The following is a 22,075-nucleotide window of genomic DNA, read 5'->3' on the forward strand; positions in this document are numbered from 1 at the left end:
AATTTATATTTTATCCTATCCAACCAAAATTACTAACTTTGTTATTGAAAAAAAAAGAAAAAATAGGAGTAATACCAAACCATTCAATAAATAAAATACAATTTGATAGTAAAAAACTTAGAAGGGTTTTTATTATAAATTATAATATTTATATCTCGTTCGGTTACTAGAGTAATAATAAGAGGAAAAAATTTATTTATTACGTATGTATTATAATAGTTAGATGTAAAATAAAGAATATTTATTATAAATTTAGACTTAAAATTAGAAAGATGAATGTAAAAAATAATACCTCTTTAAAATAAACAAAAAGAAATCATTCTCTTTGCTAAAAATAAATTATGGGAGTGGCTAAATATTACCAATTGAATTAATTTATTTCTAACCCATATATAAAACATTGTAAAAAAAAAAAAAAAACTTCTACCAAAAGTGTATTAAAAATTCATGGCTTAAGGGTGTAAAAGGCCCTAAAACTTTTTCAAAAAAAAAGAAGCAATTAAGCCCTTATTTTTTTTTTGCACTCAATTGGGTACTTGAACTTTTAAAATGCATAAAAAGGCCCTCAAACTTTTTCAAATAAAGCAATTAAGCCCCTAGTTTTTTTTTTTGTACTTAATTGGATAATTGAACTGTCCAGATGCATCAAAAAGGCCCTCGAACTTTTTCAAAAAAATTAATTAAGTCACTGTTTTTTTTTTTTTGCACTCAATTGAATACTTGAACTGCCAAAATATATCAAAAAGGCCAGGGGTGAATCTAAGGGGGCTGGTAGGGGCTCTACCCCCCTAAAATAGAAAATCTTCCACTTAGGCTCTTTATAATTTATAAAAATTTAAATTAGTAATGGTAAAATTACACTTTGCCCCTCAGAAATGATAAAAATTTTATTTAATCCTCGAAAAATGATAAAGATATAGACTATTAAAATAACAATGTAACAGCCTAATTTTCAGTGGTGTCGGAACAGTGATTCGAGATCACTAAATCTGACAAATGAGTAGGAAATATTATTAATTTAGTGAGTATAAGTTAAATGTGAAGTTAGGAAAAATTTTGAAATAGTGAAATGTACTAAATATATATATATATAAATATTTATGGCTCGATTTAAAATTCGAGGTCTCGATACCTCGTTTTCAATTCTAATTATTTTAATATATATATATTAAAATAATTAGAATTAAAAACGAGGTATCGAGATATATATATATTAAAATAATTAGAATTGAAAACGAGGTATCGAGACCTCGGGAATTTTAAATCGAGCCATAAATATTTTTAAAGTTAGTATTAAAGTTTCGTCAAGAAATTTTAAAGTACTAATAGCTAATTGAACAAAAAGGACTAAATTGTATCAAATGCAAAATTGTGAGAAATGATTAAATAGCTTAAATGGTAAAAGAAAGAGGGTTTAAAAGGCAAATAGACCCAAGGTCTATTTGGGCTGGACAGCAGGAGCATGAAATCACCAAGAAAATAAGGGGAATTAAGGGCAAAATTGGAAAATTGTAAAATTTACTTAATAAAGCTAGGACTAAAGTGGAATTATCTAGATTTCTCTTTATTTTTCTGCATTCTCATCAGCAAAAACACCATGGAAGAGTTCCCTTAAGCTGGTTTTTCATATTTTTACTGCAAGTAAGTTCAATTCTTGATTATTTCTTGAAATTTTTGTGTTTTTGTGACTTTTACAACTAGGTCCATTTGTTGAATTCATTAGTTCTTGATTCTATGAAAGAAATTGAAAGTTTCTATGAACATGTGCTGGAAGTATATGATGATTTGACATAGAATTAGAGTTTTAAATTGTTTATATGCTGATTTTATTGAAAGAATTGAATAGAAAGTGAATGTTTGGGACCTAAATTGTAAAAGAGTTTGAAGTTAGAGTTTTATGTGGAAATTCTGAATTTCAATAGTTATGAAATAACTTATAATGTCTAGGAAAAGTATTAATTGAGAAAATTTGTTTAATTGAGGGGTTAATTAAGTAAGGACTGAATTGTATGAACTGTGAAATTTGGGGCAAAATGAAAATCAACATTTTGCACTAAAATAGTTTTGGACAGCAGCAATAGTATAACTTTGAAAAATCTCCAAAAATTGTAGAAATCTAATTAGAGGATGAATAAAATATGAAATTAAAGCTTATTGAGTCTAGTTTCTTATAGAAGAAACGATGTAAGCAATGGAATTGTAAATAATGAGATATAATAAGTTTTGTGAGACAATGTCAGAATGATTTCGGGTTCCCCTGTTCTGATTTTGGAAAATCATCAAAACTTGGAGAAAAATAATTAAGGGATTAAATTTATATGTTTAAAATCCTTAAAGAGTCTATTTTCAATATAAATAAGCGAGAACATCATCTGAATCTCGTACGATGAGATAATTAATTCTTAGTGAAGAAGGGTCGGAACTGTCAGACAGCAGAACAGGGGCAACTTTAAAGAATAAACTGTACTTATTGGCTAAACCAAAAACTTTAAAAATTTTATGGTAATAAGATAAGTAAGTCTAGTTTCAGATAAAATTAGCGGATCTTAATTTTGAGTTTTGTAGCTTAATGTATAAATAATTTAGTGACTATGACGCAAATGGACAGTTTTGAATATACATAAGTAAATAGTGAAATTATTGATAATGTTACTTGTTGCATGTTATATAAATTAAGGATGTGGAATGGAGAGGAGGAGGAGGAAAATATGTATGAATATTCAGCTAGCATGGCTAATTTGTATGTTTTAGGCTCATGGACTAAATTGAATAAAAGTAAAATTTTATGGGCAATTTTGTAAAAAAAATGTTAGAAATGACCAATTTGCATGAAATGGATTATTTTATTATTTAAATTACAAAATTGAATGAAATTATTAATTTAGCTCAAGATCAGGGAAAAACATGTTTTAAGGATTAAATTGAAAAGTGTTGAAATTATGGAAAATTCTGACATTTTATAGAATTCATAGGTTGTTATCAATTTGTGTGAGAATAACGGCTGGAAATAAGGATTAAATTGCAATAATTTTATTTTATTTTAACCTAAGGATGAAATCGTCATTAATTAAAAGTTTAGGGGTAAAATGATAATTTTGTTTAGAGCATTAGTTGAATGTATTATAACATGAAATAAATGAAAACGACGATCAAATTTCTTTATAAAGATCCGGATGACTTGAATACGAGACTTGAACGTGGAAAAGAAAAGATATCGGATTAATGAAATATCTGATAAATGAATCGGTAACTCCGGTAATGCTCCGTAACTCTATTCCGGTGACGGATTCGGGTTAGGGGCGTTACAAACAAAATAATATTTTTACTATCATAAAAATATATAATTTAATTTCGGCCCCTCAAAATATTTCTGACTTTACCCCTGCACCCTCTATGTCGTATTTCTAGACCCGCCATTGAAAGACTATTTGACCATTAACCGTTAAAGTTATAGAAAAATTATAAAATGTTTCATTTGGTACGATAATTTTTATAATTTTTACAAATTTTATATTTCTTTACATTTTTATAATTTTCTTACGGCTTTATAAAATTTTATTATTATTTTCTATATTTCTATATATTTTATAATTTTTATGATTTGTATAAAATTTTAAAAAAAATTATATTTTATTAAAATTTAATAATTTTATAACTTTTATTGATTTTTATTTTTATCATTTTTGCCACATGTCACGCCGTGGTTGTGACTCGTGGTGGCTTTAACTGTAAAAATTAGGGGCAATTAACTTTAACGTTCAAATGGTCTTTTTCAGTGGCAGATCTAGAAATACGACTTAGTAGGGCAGGGGCGAAGTTAGAAAATCTTTTCAGGGGGCAAAATTAAATTATATATTTTTATGATAGTAAAAATGTAACTTTTTCCATTTTAATAGCCTAGATCTTTATAATTTTTAGAGGATTAAATCAAATTTTTATCATTGGGGGGTAAAGTGCAATTTTACCTATAAGAGCCAAATTTTTCTCGAGCCTAATAATAAAACAATAGCAAAAAAATAACAGTCCATTTACAAGGCCCGAGAGCCCAAAAAAATTATGACAAACCCAAATACAAAGAGAGGCCCAATGGCCCAAAATCCTAATCTTTCAGTAGAAACCCTAGTTGCCCTAACCCCCTGCCATGTTGCTCCCCGACATGTCAGCAGAAGCAGCGGCCGAAACCTTCCCCCTTGCACCAAAACGGCAATAGCAACCCCATTGACTTCTACCGCCCCTGCAAGAAACACAAAAAAGGAAAAGAAGTAGAAACAAGCAATCGAAAAAACATATATTGTAATATTATTTTGGTAAAACTGATCTTTGTAACACGAAAATGAGGATTTTTTTCTTTTGAAATAGAAGAACAAAGAAAAACGTTGAAAAAAAGGTAGTCCATTTTATTTTCTATTTTTGAAAAATAGCATAATAAATAAGAAATAAAAGTTTTTTTACTGGTCGTCTCGCCTCTCGCCATTGTCGAAAACCTTCTCTGACCGCGAATGCTTCCGAACCCATTAGGGTTTTCGCTGAGGCTTCAACGAAAGGGGACGTGAGGTGCGCGGAGAATCAAACATTCCTTTTTTTTTTCTTTTTTAGAAGGTTTAGCCTTTGGATCTAGTCTGGAGAGTCAAAGGGACTAAAAAAAAAAAGGCAAATTTTTTAACTCCAACCACCGGAGGCAATGGTCGCCGTCGCCGTCGTCAATGACCGGTGACCACAGCGGAGCGCTGATGGCATTGTGGCTGAACATGGAGGGCTTTAGAGAGAAAAAGAAAGAAAAGAGAAATTAAAAACAAAAAAGTCTGAAATATTTTTTTATTTTTTATTTTACTTAAATAGAGTCATCAAAATGACACCATTTCATCCTGGCTATAAACGCCCCAAAACGATGTCATTTTGAGGGCTGACCTGATGACCCGATCTGGATCCCCTACGATCCACGTGTTTTCATGGGAAGGGTCTAATTGTAGTCATGGTCCTTCCTCCTTTGAGTATTTTTCAATATTGTCCTAATTTCATTTTTTTCCTTTTAGAAATTATACCATTTATTTAGATTTGTTTTCAATTTGGTCCTCAAATTGTTGCCCTCTTGGAGTGACTCGTGTATTGGGTTGGATTAATTGCCCTTTGATCCCTAAACTTTTGTATTCCATCTTAATTTAATCCCTTATATTATGTTTCCTTGTAATTTAGGCGCTAAATTTTGTTATATTTCCAATTTAGTCCTTTACTTCCTTTTTTCTTATTTATTTCGCAATTTATACTTTAAGTTTTGTTTAAATTTTAATTTAATTCCTCATTTCTTTAATTTTTCCCTGTTATTTTAGGGGGGCGAGGCCTCTGCCAGCCCCCCTAGATCTGTTCCTAGCTTTTTTTATGCATTTTGGCAGTTCAAGTACCTAATTAGTACTAAAAAAGAGCAGAGGCTTAATTGCTTTTTTTGAAAAAGTTTGAGGGACTTTTAAATACATTTTGACAGTTCAAATACCCAATTGAGTGAAAAAAAAGGAGATTAATTGTTTTTTTTTGAAAAATTTTGAGGTCCTTTTTTATGCATTTTGAAAGTTCAAGTACTCAATTGAGTGAAAAAAAAAGAGATTAATTGTTTTTTTTTTTGAAAAATTTTGAGGTCATTTTTTATGCATTTTGACAGTTCAAGTGTACAATTGAGTGAAAAAAAAAAGAGAGCAAGTCTTAATTGCTTTTTAAAAAAAAAAGTTTGAGGGCTTTTTACACCATTAAGCCATAATTCATCTATTCAGTATCAATTATTAGTGTAAGAATATTACCATAAATCATAATTTCCCTAATTTAACATGTGTATTTAAAACACCACTCAATAAAATTGAATTATAAGACGTAAAAATATTATAGTAGATAAAAAAGGTTTTGTCGTACACTTTGAAATAAAAAATAAAAAGGACTAATTATAAGTTAATATTAATATTTTTAACGCAATATCAAAATTTCTAATAGAAATCATCAAATATTTTGGTATACCAAAAAAAATTTTCTTGTCCGTGCTTGGGGACCAATAATCTATACAAAATTTTTTAATGTTATACCAATATTTTTAACATCTACCAAAATTTATTAGGGATATTGCTAGATCTTTTGATATACCAAAAATTTTCTTCTACTGCCTTTATGTAAGGACCAATAGCCTATACCAAAATTTCTAATGCTATACCAATAAGCTTAACGTGATGCCAAAATCTTTAACGGATGCCAAAATCTCTAACAAATATCGAAATTTCTAACAGATACCAAAATCTCAAACCAAATACTGAAGTCTATAATTGATACCAAAATATCTAATGGATACCAAAATTTGAAACCAAATACCACAATCTCTAACAAAAATCTCTAACCAAATACCAAAATTTCTAATGTGATGCCAAAATATCATGTTCTTCAGTCTTTAGAAATTTTGATTGACAAATTCAAATCTTTCATCGAAAAACTCAAAATTTTCATATTTTGGTTATTAGAATTTGGAATTTTTTTAGAAAAACTTTTTTATTTTTCAAATCCTTGTTTTCTTTCAAAACTAATCTTTTTCTTTCCTCTTTTGAAATCTAGAGACTAAACCCAAACAATAATTTTTAGAACTACTCTCCTATTCTTCTTTTTTAATAAAAAACATCACCTAAAAGAATTCTTTTAGAATCTTTTGATTTTTTTAACACTCAAATCTCTCTATAAAAACAAAAAGGGAGATGGAAATCCTTCTCTGCAAACAAATTTCTCTGTCATTTTGGTTTTTGAGATAAGAAATGAGAAGAGTTTTGATTATAATGAATAAATAAACCAAAAAACAATTCTTTTTAAAGTTGAAAAGTCAATATTCAATAACAAAAGTAAAAAAAAAAATGGGTTTTCCCTTTTCTTGAAGAATGAAAGAGAATTTGTTCACTTCTCATGCAAATTTAGGGTTACTTTTTACAAATTCAAACAATGAAATGATAGTTAGGAGGAGATGAGTAACATACTTAAATCTTAGGCCAATCCGACAATCGAAAATGGAGATAAAAAAGGGAGAGCTCAAAAGTTTGGTTGTAGATCTAGGAAAATAAGGGTTTCTTTTGGCAAAACTAATATCGTATTTGGAAAAAGGAGGTTGAAATAATGGTAAGGTGGATTGTTGGTGTTGATCGGCTATCAAAGAGCGACGATCAATGGTGCTAGTTGCGGTCTTCTTGGCAACGATTGCTAGATTATGGATTTTATTATACCAAAATTTCTAAGAGCATATCACTAGAAATTTTGGTTTAACCTTTTACCTTTTTTTACCAAAATTTCTAATAAGATGCTTGTTAATGGGTATCGGCTCCTTCGGGATAAGTTTTTGAAGTGTCATTCGTCGGGCAATTAATACAACTCCCATGTAACACCCCAAACCCGGCCTAGACGTTATGGCCGGATCTGACATGCCACATTGAAGCGTTCAAAACATTTTATATTGTTGATCTAGAAAAACCTACTTAGTGTTTTAAAAGATAATTTCATTATAGGTTAAAGTGCATGGAAGCTGTGCACCAGGTAGGAAACCGGAAAATAGGAGGTGAGTCTATCGGACTACTTAAGTACCAAGCTCCCTTTGGATCCAATCCTAGACATGCACACCGCCATTGCCACACCTTCACGTCATGTATATTTCTAGGAAATCGATTTGATTAAGTCATTTTTAGGAAAAGTGATTAATTTTGGAAAATACTTTCATTGAGGAAGCTTTGCTTGTTGTCGTGTTATTTTGAAATCAATTGTTGTTTTTTTTTTTGAAAACGCGCCCTAAAGCTATCCAATTTCAACAGTTAAAATAAGTAATACCTATCTTAGTAATACATATTAAAACCATCAAAAATAATTAAGCGGCCTTATTACATTTAAAAACCCAAAACTTCAAACGTAAATAAAAGGATGTCTAGTTCACCAGAAGAAAATCAAACTTTCAGAACGGGTGGCCACTCCGAATTCCCTCACAGCTTCAACCCCACTATGGTTGGGGATTACCTGCGTGGATTAAAATAAAAAGGGTGAGTTTGGGGAAACTCAGTGTGTAAGGAAAACCCATTCAAAGCCCAAGTCAGCTCAAGCCTATTGGGCCTAAGCCCATTCAGGTAACAGTGGTACTGGACCAGAGCCCTTTTCAGATTACAATAAAATGGGCCTTAGCCCCTTATTCAGATAACAGTATGGCCCATAGGCCCATTTCAAAATACATGCAACATCAATAACATATGCAAGCCCATTTGGGGAGACTACTCAACCCACCCAGCCCAACACTCCACAGTTGCAGCCTTGTTGCTCAGTTAACAGTAAATTGAGGCAAAGCCTCCAGTACGTGGACAAGCCACCTCCAGTACGTGGACAAGCCACTTTCAGTACTTTCTCCGTTAATATCCCAATCCCATGCATCAGATAATAACAACATGGCATGCAGTAAATAACAACAGTCAAACATGCATTTAGGTCAATTTAACTCTAGGGGTATTTCGGTAATTTATCTACTAGAGGTAAAACTGTAAATTTTCCACTTTTAAAGGTATTTCAGTAATTTATCTATTTTAGGGTTTTTCATGCATATTCCTACTTTTCACGTACTAACAGAATCACGTACCAAGGGTTCTTACCGAATTGGGCCTGTTGGCCCATCATTCCAATTTTGGCCCATTAAGCCCAAAAATATCGAGGGCACAGAAATCATGCACTTTTCAGTCCAAATTTTGCAGCTTACTAAAAACATTAATCGATTTACCTCACGAGCACTCGCACACTCGTAAATCTACAAAATACCGGTTTTCGACATTTCGGCTTTTCGACTATTGCTGATCCAGACTAAGAAAGAGGGTGTTAGTTACACACTTGTTTGCGACGATATGCTGACGAGATCCACACACGAACTGCCTACAATTGGATTACTAACACGTTAATCTAACTATTCAAATACGAACTACGTATTAACCCCTTACAATATTCGGCCAACCACACCTACAGATCATAGTAAGCTTAAAAGAAATCAATAAGCAACTCATTAACAAATTTTTGTCAATGTTTACCACATAATCATAATTTCACTGCAAGCTGTTTTCCTGAGCAATAGTTACTAAATCATTTATAACTGGAGCTACGAAACTCCAAATCAAGTGTCGTTAATTTTCCCTGAAAATAGACTCATATATATTATATCCATAAAATTTTCAGAATTTTTGGTTTGGCCAATCAATACCAGATTTTTCTTAAAGTTTCCCATGTTTCACTGTTTGACTAATCTGACCACTCTTCATTACGAATCAAATTTCTCGTTGTACAGAATTCAAAATATGTTCTCGTTTATTTAATTTGAAACTAGACTCATTAAGCTTTAATTACATAATTTATTCACCTTCTAACTCATCTCTCACAATTTATGGTGATTTTCTAAAGTCACGTTACTGCTGCTGTCCCAAGCAGATTTATTACCAAATAACTCTTTCACACATAACTTGCATGCATGTTATTTAAACATGTATATCACCAATCAATCATCACATATCTATGAGTTTACTTAAGTATAGTCTCCATTTCATCATTTTAAAGCACAACATGTCAGCCGATTTTTCCCCTTAGCATCTAAGGCACATGCATGCTCATTTGTTTGGCTCAACTTCACCTATCTTCCATTTTTCATCAAAAGAACATGAAACAACAACCATTTCCTTCATTTTAATTCATGACCAAATGCTCACAACACAACCAAAAACCAAAATATGCTTCAAGAGTTAAGGTAGAATCAAGAAGAACTCATGAACATCAAGATAGAAGCAAACTACCATGAACTTACCTTCAATTTTCTTCCCCAAGTGACCGAACATTCAAGAGCTTTCTCCTCTCATTTCTCTTCTCTAACTTTAGGCTATGATGAACAAAGATGGACAAAACTTTGTTCTTTTCACCCCTTTTTCTTTTAATAAAATTTCATATTTTATCCATTTAATTCTTTAATACAAAAGACATGAAATGCTCATCATGGAACATTTACCTAAACCATTATCATGGAACATTTACCTAACCCATTATCATGGAATATTTACCTAATCCATTATCATGGAACATTTACCTAACCCATTATCAATTTGTACCATGAATTATGGATATCAAGTGCTCATATTGTCTACAACAACATGATGGCTGGCCACTTCATGTAAAATGGGAGGTTTGTCATGCAAATCCTCCTATTTTGCACTCCTATTTATTTGGCCACTTCAATTTAGCCTATAGCATTTTCAAACATTTTCACATAGGTTCTATTTCATAATTTCACTCACAAATGACAAAATCAAAGCATGAAATTTTGCCAACATTCACAGAATTCCCGAAAATTGGGGCGTTACATCCCAACAATCGTATGTATTATCTTGGGACCCAGGTTTTGTCTCCCAACTTCAAGGAGAGCCCCGAGGGTTCATAGAGTAGAAGCACCTCGGTTGATAGAGGGAGTACATATATGAAAGACCCGTAGATGATTAATCGATGAAGTCGTGCGCGAAGTGGATCGAACCACCAACCAAGGCATAACTAGCTTTTTTAAAGAGACATGGCACCTGAAGTGGCTAGTTATTCCTTTGGTGGGGAAAATTGTATGCTTGGACTCAATCCTCATCGAGCAGGCCAATAATAGGGGGTTAAGAAAAAAGGTTAATGTTTATTGCAACTTTTTTAACTTTAGTGGCATAAGGCAAGTGCCATACACAAATTGTTGGGTTGAAAAATCATTCAAATTTTGGGTGGAATAGAGGATTGGTTTATGACATTTTGTAACACCCTTTGTCGGACCCAATCGTCGAATCTGAACTACGGGATGCTACATCCATTTCTTGAACAACTTTGATTGAAACAAACATAATTTTTCCATAAACACAACAATTTATTCTAAATATACGATTATTGAATTATTATATCATGTTATATTTCAAATCGGGGTTTATACGAGCCTACGAAAGCTTTATGGATAACTCGAGACTATTGGAAGACTAAAATGTAACACTATTAAAAGTTTCCAAGTTGATGTCGCGACATTAATGGTCCAATGTCGCGATTTCCAAGAAAATATACAAACTTTCCTATTTAATGACCAAATTGCAAAGTTTTCCAAAACTATACTAGATGGACATCATGATCTTAGGGTTCAATGTCATGACTTCTAAGGCGACCTTGAAAGAAAAAGCTAACTTCCCAGCCTAAGGACCAATTATAGAATTTTCAAACATCATAAAGTCAATGTTGCGACATTAAACAGGGGAAGTCTCAACGAGATAGCTTAGTGTCACAACATTCAAGGTGTGAAGTCGTGACATTCACAACAGACCACTAAGCTCTAGTTTCCATACATTTCCAAACTAACATAAGACTTCAAAGGTTGATTAGAAGGCCTCAACTTGACCATTCCTATACTTATGATAAATTATTATATAAACTCAATTCAACCAACATCAAATTCATGTATGATCAATATCATTTCCAAACTATGCATCAATTCATATTCCCCAATCATTTCAATTTGTAACTTGTAACATACCAAACTCAAGCAAGTTCAAAATCACATTCATGCTAGTACCAAACTTTACCAAACCATGCATCAACTATATTATAAGCTATACTAAACATACAAGCTCAACCATTATCACATTTACCACATAACTATCAACTTAAAATGATCATTTGTGCACCAAAGTGCCCTTATATTGTAATGACCCAAAATTCACAGGCATCGAAAAAGTACATTATCGGGCTTCCGTCTTAGCAAAATGAGTTCATAAAAAATTACTAGAAATATCTATGAGTCTAGTGATGTGTTTAATTAGGCTTTGATTAGGTGAATTTAGTCTAATTAAGAGTAATTAGTAAAAATGATTAAATTGAATAAGGGGTAAAATTGAATTATAGATTAATAGAAAATAAAAGGGGCCAAATAGGAAATTATACTTATTTAAGATTTTGACGCGGCAATTACTTCATAAAAATCTTAGATTTTTATGATTTAATTATATAAATATCTTAATAACTTATAATGAATATTATTTTATTAGATAATGTAATTTATATTAATTAAAATTATGATATTATATTATAAATTAAATCAAATAATGACAAATGTATGGTGATAATAAAATACATGTGTAATGTTTGTATTTATACACTTGTAAAATATTTATATATTTTCTTAAATAATAAGTAAAAGATATTTATGAATTAAATATTATTATTATAATTATATTATTATTATAATTTATTATTATTATTAATTTTATTAATTAATTCATAAAAGAAATAAAGTAAAAGAATAAAAGAAACAAAGAAGAAAAGAAACAGAGACTATTCGAAACAGGGGAAAGAAAAAGAAAGAAAGAAAAATGAAAGGAAAAACTAGGGTTTGGGGCTTTAAGCTTTAATTTGGTAAGTCAATTAAGCCATTTTCTTTTAATTTTGATGTTTTAGAAGCTTTAGAACAAAGTTTTGTTGAATTTATGTTAAGATTTTAAAAGTTCTTAGGTTTTTGAACATAATTCATGTTGAACAAATTGATGAATTAGGGGTTTAATTGATAGAATTTCTAGTTAGAATTGATAAAATAATTAAATTGTAAAGTAAGCTATAAGTTTTGTGTTAGAGGGACTAATTGAAAGAAATTTGAAATTAGGGTTTTATGGTGAACATTAGATAGTTAAGTTGAATTTGGTAGAAAATTGAGTAGAAATAAGGTATGAATTGAGATAGAAAAGTCAGTGAATTTAGTTAGGATCAAATTGAAATTAAGGTAGAAGTTGAATAGAAATTCAATTATTTAATATAAATTAGTGTTGTATTAATAGTATAAATTATTTTAATTTTTTTAGCTAGCAAAGAACCAGAGGCATCGACACAGAAGGGAAAAGAGAAGATTATTGAAGAGTAAACTCGAGAAAATCACGGTTTGAATTACTATAATTTAAACTACTATTTATTAAATATTATGTTTAAATTTATGTGTATGGTAAGTAAAATTTTAAGGTAAGTATCAATATTGAAATGAATGAAATTGAGATGAAGTATGATTATGTATAGATATTTGATAGTATATTGATTGGAAAGTGGAAAATTGTATTGAATTGAATTGTGATTAAATTGAGAATGATTTGAATGGAAAATATGAGAAAGTGATTAAATTACGAAAATTGAATACCAAACTAACTAGTCGGGTTGAGTCGGATATAATTGGCATGCCATAGGATTGAAAGAATTTGGGGATTTTTCAGCTTGGCCGAGAAGACACTGAAGTCACTATATTTCTTCGGACTGTTCGAAGAGGCACTGAGTGCCGTTCTGGTGTGTTTGGGTGGATTATTCTGGTGTGTTTAGTTGGAATCCGTGTATCTGTCAAGGTCTGAGTCTTGTTAATAGGGGTAAGCAAATGAAACGATAAAACGAATGAAATTGATCGATTGATTTATTGAAGAAATGAGAAAGTTGAAATTGTGAATTGAATGGAGACTGAAAATGAAAGACATGAACCAAAGGTTCATGAGATGATTGAATTCAGTTTGATGATATGTGATATCAATTTGATTAATTGTTATTGTTGAAAATTTGAAAGTTAAAGTATGAATTAATATATATTAATAAATTATTATATGTTTGATATTTATATGTTTATACATTATTATTTGTTATTATAGTTTGAATTATGGTAATACCATTAAGTATAGGCATACTAAGCATACGGTTGTTTCCGTACACAGGTTAGTAGAAGGTCCCGGTTCAGCATCTAGATCAATCCCGACTTCAGAGACAATTTGGTGATGTAATCTCTCCTTTGGTAAAAGTGGCATGTACTTAGGTATTGTATAAATTATGTACTTAAGTCTTGAAACTTTGGTTGTAAAATGATGTCTAATATGGGTTATAAGTATGAAATGAATTAGTATGGCATATTTGGTAAAATGTGGCATGAAACTAAAATGGGAAAATGAATGAAATTATTAGTTCAATTTAAAAGTTATCTATGAGTGATCAAGTAGATAAATTGTTAAATTAATGTTGTAGGCATAATTAGGTATGTTTGAGTGCGAAAATGTATGGTTTGTTATATTGGTTGCAAATTGGTTGTGGTTTGAAAATTGTAGGGAAGGTTAGATGTTTATAAATGAGTTATATTGAGTTCAAAAAAAAATTATGAAAAATTTTCAGAGAACTCGAACTAGTCCCGTTCCACTTTTAATACGTGTTTTGGACCTCGACAGTCCATTATAGGGACTTAATAATTAAATTATACTATGTATGTTATTGATTTGTAAATTATTAGTAAATTGTCCGATATGTCCGGTAATGCTCCGTAACTCTGTTCTGGCGATGGTTTAGGGTTAGGTGTGTGGGTTTGATTGGGGTCCTTGAAGTGTAACGCCTAAGCTTGTTAACATCTTCCACATGGGCTTGTCATCATATATTGAGATTTTAGGCCCACGAACAACATTGGTCCCTTCTAATTCATTCTCCTCTGTATTGTATTGAACTCTAAAATCCATCGTCTTGAAGCTTCAACTCTTCTTCTCGATTTTTTTTGTGATAAAGTCTTGAACGAGTAAGTTGAGTTTTGACTTTAACTGTTTGGATTTGGATCTTGTGATTGGGCCTTGAGGAAAACTAAGCCCATCTCTATTATGGCTTTTGAATTGGACCGAGTTACTCGTATCAGAAATGCTTTGTAAGTTCAAACCTTGATCACTTAAAAATATGATAACTGCCAATCATTTTGGTATACAAATTGGTTATCCTTGGCACATAATGTCATAGCTAGTCACATACCAACATTAACATCTAAATAAGTTAAGACACACTTACATATAATGAATAACATCACTTAATACTAGAGTAATCACATGCCACATATCAAGTTACAAGCATATACCATTCCATATTCAATACATTTTAAAGTTATCCCATTTCAATTAAAATACATATATCGCCCGGTGGAACTCTAGTAAAATGGACTCGGATACACGGGTGAACTAAGTTGGTCGTCCGAGTTGAACTTACATCAGATTACCCGTCCGGGTTAAACCTATATCATAAATTACCTAAGAATCCATGACAAGGTTGGATCTCACTATATTACCTGAGAATTTGCAACAAGGTTAGATCTCATTATAACCTGTAATAATATTCGATTAAGCGTACATATGATCCTATTTGCATGCCAATTGTATCCTAAGCTTTTACTAAGTTTGCATGGGCATCAATTACATATATTTTAGTATCATACCTATAATCATTATTTTCTTACACTTATACCCAGTTAGGGGTGAGCAAAATTCGATTCGACTCGAAAAATCGAAAAAAAACTCAAATTTCGAGTTAAACAAATCAAATTATTCGAGTCAACTCAAATTTTTTTTAAATTTCGAGTTCGAATCGAGTTGAGTTTTCGAATTCGAATAACTCGAATAATTCAAATAATTAGAATATCAAACTATAATATTTTACATTTTTACCCCAAACTCTTAAACCTTTTTACTTTTCTTTCAAAACTTTTACTCCTTCCTACTTCTCCCCTAAAACTTTTACTCCCCTCCCATCCTAACCCCTCTACCCAAAATCCATTTCCCACCAAAATTTTAGTCTCCATTTTACTTTTTCTCAAAATTTTACTCCCAAAAACCCTCAAAACTTTTTATTTTTCCCCAAAATTTTTACTCCTCCGATTCCTAAAACTTTTACTCTCTTCCCATCCCATCTCCCATCTACCCCAAACCCATCCCTCCCCCAAATTTTTTTTTAATATTTTCCTCCAAAATTTTACTCCTCATTTACTTTCCCTCAAACTTTTATTCCCAAACTTTTATTTTCCTCCTAAACTTTTACTTCTCACCCTTTACTCTCAAATAAGAAATCAAAATTATCTAAAAATATCACTAAAGATAAATAGTAATAATTTTATTTATCTATACTATTTATATTATTAAATTTCACATTTTATATTATTTATATTATTGAATTGTTTAGTCATATTGAATATTTATATTAAAATTGAATTATTAATTATGTCATAAAATATTCGTGCTAAAATTTTATATTGGTATCAATTTCACATTTTATATTTAAAATAACTTTTATTAAAAATTACATTTTTACATTAAATGTTTTTTTAAATTTCAAAATACATAGTGACAAGAATCTGAAGATAATTGAAACAACTAGGCAAGCAAAGAAGCTACCCGTATATAAAAGATTAATAAATAAATTTTGAGGTGATGAAAGTTAATAAAAAATTTGATTAAGGTGGACAAATTTTATTATGATAGGTGACAGTGATTACAATGACTCAAAATTATTTTTCAAAATTTAACTCGAACAAATATATTCGATTCGATTCGATTCGATTCGATTCGAATTCTATCTCATTTGACTCGATTTGAGTCAATTTCAAATCAAATTAGGATAATGAAATATGATTTGTCAACTCGATTAACTCGAAATTTTTTTATTTGATTCGATTCGAACGAATGCTCACCTCTATACCTAGTAGTTATTCACAAAGTTTCAATTCAATTCGTTCTAGCCATATTTGTCAAACTACTAGTATATCAATATATACTCAAACATACATATACATTTATATATCAAATTAAATGCAAGTATACATACCACACAAAATGAGTTAGTAAATCCATGTGAACTTACCTATTCAAAACACCAAAACAAGTGAATTCTTTAGGGACTAACCTGCAATTTTAGCTTTTCCCCTATTAGCTCCACTTTGATCCAAATATTGATCTAGCAATTATTTTATATAACCAATCAATACTAAACATTTTTATGTTATGTCATGATATACATGATCCTATATAAATATATTTTTCAATTCTCCTTATATTTTACATTTTATTCAATTTAGTCCCTAAACTCGAGATAAATATAATTTTCAATTCCTAGCTTCGGATTAAAATAAGATTTCATATATTTTCATTAGGGACCTTACATTTTTTATTTCTAACATAATTTCATGATAGGTTTTACATTTATTCAATTTGGTCCTTAATGAAACAAAGTTAACAAACAAGCTAGATTAACTTTACAATCTAGTCATTTTCACAATCTAAGCTTAAAATCTATCAATTTCAAGCCTAATTCATCAATTAGTCAACAATGGAAACTCCCTAAAATTTTAACAATTTATCAAATTAGTACTTGAGTTAGCTAAACCAAGCTCCCATGACCCCAGGTCTATAAAAATTACAAGGAAAAAGACTTAATTTCCCTTACCTATTAATGGTCGAAAGCTTCAAAAGCTTGAAAGGGTTTTTATTTTGCTGCAACAACGGTAGACGATTTAAGGATGAATAAAGATGGTGAATTTCCACTATCTTTATCTTTTTTACTTTAATTAACCTAAATTGATTAAATTAAACTTAATTAATCCTTTAATCACAATTAGTGAAAGATGTCATCATCATGCACTATATCCTATTGGAAAATGGTATATTTACCATTTTGAACCTTGGATTAATTGTTTTTTAAGCCCCCAAATCTTTGGTCAATTTAAATTCTATAACGATTAGAATTTTACAATTTAACCCCTAAACCTTAATTAACTAATAATAGGGTTTTAAAACAGCATTTTTCGGTATCACGGTTACACATTTCATCCTCTTGCATCCTTACATCTATGTGTATCACATAATTATATTTGTTAATATATTATCTATTGTCAATTTATTGGTTGTTAATTTTGCTATCATTATATAGATATTATCTTATATCTTATGTTGTATAGATTTCATATTCATGAATATTGCTGAACTTAGATATATATATTTTATATTTATTTAATCCAATTCCATAAAAAAAATAAGTTACGCAACTAAATATAAAGTTTGTGATCCATTAGATAAGTGACACAATAAGCATTGACTTTTGCGTAGTTTCCTGTTAACATATTTTACAATTTCTTCTTAACTATTCACACCCGTAGATGTTGACTTTAAGGTTCTACATTCTAGAAGTTAATTTCTTCTTTTAGCATTTAATTTTCAAATTTTCATCTTCAACTTAACATTAGCCAGTGTAAAGAGGTAAATCTAAATTGATCTTTAATTTTTTTTAAAGTTTAAATTAATAAAAGTAAAATTATATTTTAACTTTTAACATTATAAAATTTAATTTAATTTTTAAAATTATAAAAATATAGAACATAAATTTAAAATAAAATTATTTTGATTTCGCCTTTAATTTCATAATTTTGATTACGGCCGTTCAACTTAGCTATCATTGTCTGCAACGTGGTCAATGTAAATAATATTCAATGTTATCTTATTGACCTTTGCCGTCTTTTTTGACTCTATGAAGTCGAGAATGCAGTTAATAATAATTTCACCTGGACTTAGATTTGGTACGTAAGTACATTACATTACTTTCGAAATTGGAGTTTTTTTACGAGAACGAATCACATTATCATTTGTAAATTAAAAAAATATATAGTTTTGTACTTTTATATTTTATATAATTTTCTCTAATTTTAAAATGAGGACGTGATAAAAATTAAGAGTGTAACATCACCACAATTTAATATAAGTCAAATTCATGATTAAATTGAAAAAAAATTACCAAAATTTGAAATTATTGTGAACAAAAAAATTCAAATACTAAATTAGAGTTAATTTATCTTTTCAAAATTTCATTAACCTTTTGTGTTGGAAAAAATATGAACATCATATATATATATATATATAATAATATTAATTATATGCTATTATTTACTATTATAAAAGATTAGTCCAAAATTAAAAGTGAACTAATTTGATTAAGATTAGGTTAATATAAAATTATATATTAAAGTTATGGTTCTTAATTTTTTGATATTTCATCTTCAGAAAATATTTGCATGTTACCCTGATGATTTTTATTTAATGCCATGAGTGTATTATTTATATATATAAAAGTATTGTTTGTGTTATATCTTCTTTGTTATAAACGAAAGGAGAATGAGATTTAGTTTGGAAGTGCATTCATATGGTAACTGAATGCAGGTTGTTTTTTAAAAAAAAGTAAATTTTATATATTTTTAAACAAATTGTAAGCATGTAATTTTGAATATTCATACAACTTCGATTATTATTTGTTGGCTCTCTACATTTAATCTTCTTTTAGTTTTAATCGATAATAAGGAATTAAATGAAGTTGTTATTCTAGAATTTCAAAACCTAAGAATATGTGCATTCTTAATATCATGAAAGTTGATTTTCCTGTTATTCTTCATTCGACCATTAGAATCAATTTTTAATTTTGATAATATATTTTAATACCTTTTGAAATTTATGTTTGAATTTTAGGAAGAATATGTTTGGGTTTATGCTATAATGTTACACGATAATGGGCTTTGTATAAATCTTTTGAATTTTATGTTTGAATGATATATTAAATATTAAAATTAGTGCAGAGATTAATATTTTTGGTTTTCATTGAAGAATGAGACTGTCTTATTTTGAGTTATTTTAAAATTGTAGCATGATTAGAAATTTCAGTTTTTGATCTTTATCTATTATGGAAAACTTTAAAATATAATGGTATGTTTATATATTTTAAAATAACTTAATCGAAGTATTTGGGATCGTTTAATCCCAATTGATTGGCATACCAGCTTTTTTGTCAATAGTCTATAGGATTGGCTAGTTCTAAACTTGCAGAACCATCAGAAGCGGAGATTGAGAAATGTGGAGTGGCAAAGTTCTTTAAGGGTTACCGTGTGGTGACTTTGGAAGAATCACAATTCTTTCATATTTCAAAACGTTACTTGGAATGTGACTGAAATTATTAAGGTATCATATAGTTGGGCAAAGCGTGCAATACACTTCTCTAAATAGTAATGTTGTGACCATATCCCAAGGTTGAATTTATGGCCCCAATTAGGCGGTAATTGGGTTTGTTTAAATACGGATAGGTCTGTTTGGAATGAAGGTAGGCTTGCCGCAATAGGGGGAATAGTGAAAACTTGAGATGGAGAGTGGATTTTGGGATTCAACAGATATTTGGGGAATTGTTCTATTTTTTATGCTGAGATGTGGGGCATTTTGAATGGCTTGACTCTCTTAATAGACTCTAGTTATGATAGAGTTTTGATTTAAACTGATAATCTTGAGAGAATCCAAGTTATTTAGGAGAAGATAGCAAATGGATCTAATTCTGCTTTGGTTTGGAGAATTCATCACCTGTTGAGGCACTTTAATCACTATCATTTGGTCACATCTCTAAAAAATATAATTAGGATACAGATAGACTAGTTAAACTAGCTCAACATAGTACTTATTGTTTATGCTAATATGAGGATTCCACTGCTAGGGGGTAAGTTAATTTTTGTAACTTGATTAAGTTTTATTTCTTTTCACAAAAAAGAAAAAGAAAAAAAACTTAATCAAAGCAATAAGTCATCAAAGTGACCTCTATTGTGTAAATTATTTTGTTTTAAAATATAAAAGATTATTTTCACCAAAAAAAAATATAAAAAGTTATGTACATGTAACGTAAGTTATGTTAATATTGATGGGTTTAAAAGAATGTTAATATTTAATAAAATTACATGTACAACTATAGTAATAAACATGTAATGATTATTTGGTTTTACACGTGAGTAAGAAAAATTAATTGTTCGGCATGTTCCTATTGACTAACAAAATTTTTGTGTTAATGTAAACGAGATTCGTTAAATCTATTAATTAATTTTTGTGAGTAATATATGAAAATAATTAAACAGATATATCATTATAAATATAATAATATGTTTGACACATAAAATTTTAAAAAAATTTACAAAACTTAATGATTTAATAGTTATCATTTAATTAGGACTAAAATTTTAAATTCTAAAAATATAAGGACCGAAAATAACAAAATTAAAATACAATTACAAAATATAATAGCATGTTTTAACTTATTAATTTCCATACTCCCATCACTAACGACCAACCATACAACTTAAATGGCGTAAAACTGCCATCATTAGAGCCAATATTTAGTTCAGACCTAAAATACCCAAACGAAGATGTGGTAAGTTTGACTTGACACATCTCAGGGAGAAGGTGGACGAAAGTGATAAATCATCGATGCCGACGACGTGCGAAGAGGCAAGCCCTTTCTTGCCCCTATCAATAGAGTAAAATTGTTTGGTAGTTTTTCAAAAATTTTGAAATTAAAATTTAATACATTCACTTTTTGAGATAATAAAATTTTAATTCATTTTTATTAAAAATTCTTAAATAATATATTAATACAATAATAAATTTATATTTTAATCCTTAAAAATATATAATTTAATTTTACCTAAAATTTAAATTTTAGCTCTGTCGGTGATTAAAAAATCAATAAGCAAACAAATTGGTCAATTTATATTGACTTACAGCCAAAAACTGAATTTAACCCACAATAGAGATTTTTCCTTCAAAGTTTAATTTCCTCATGTTATATTTATTAATACAGTGCCAGTTAACACTTGAAGAATAAAAAATATGAAAATAATGGTAGCATAAATTACTAGTATGAGAAACTTCATTGCAAATATATATATATATATATATATATATATATATATATATACCACCAAAAACATGAAACGATGAAATAGTTTGAAATATATGTTTAATCTTTGAATATTTTAATAAGTAATCTTAATTTATTCAAAACTTGACAGCAATTATTAAAATATTAATTACAAAATTATGTAAAGTTATTTTAATTTTGCAGTATGATATAAATAGTAGTGAAACCAGGGGTTGGCGGAAAATTTCATTTACATCCTTTAAAATTTTAAAATTTTAAATTAGTAAAAGTAAAATTGTACTTTACCCTCCCTAAAAATGATAAAAACTTGATTTAAATTATTTAAAAATTATAAAAATAAAGGGTATTAAAATGATAAAATTATATTTTTACTATTATAAAAATTATAATTTAATTTCAACCCTAAAATAATTTTCTGGCTTTGCCTAATATAAGAAAATGTTAGATCTAAATTTATAAAGTCTGTCTATTGATAATAGCTAATAACTTGTTGACTATAATTGAACATGTG

General features: G+C 29.2%; 1 long non-coding RNA gene across 1 annotated transcript; it reads right to left on the reverse strand.

Moving 5' to 3' along the window:
- Positions 1-7,717: 7,717 nt before the first annotated feature.
- Positions 7,718-9,948, reverse strand: LOC128285135 (uncharacterized). The gene is made up of 3 exons (XR_008275552.1): positions 9,824-9,948; positions 8,759-8,907; positions 7,718-8,013 (listed from the first exon to the last, which is right to left on the reverse strand). It is a non-coding gene; the product is annotated as an uncharacterized LOC128285135 (long non-coding RNA).
- Positions 9,949-22,075: the final 12,127 nt, after the last annotated feature.

The sequence above is a fragment of the Gossypium arboreum genome, chromosome 12 (genome assembly GCF_025698485.1).
Source record: "Gossypium arboreum isolate Shixiya-1 chromosome 12, ASM2569848v2, whole genome shotgun sequence".
Taxonomy (NCBI): Eukaryota; Viridiplantae; Streptophyta; class Magnoliopsida; order Malvales; family Malvaceae; genus Gossypium; species Gossypium arboreum.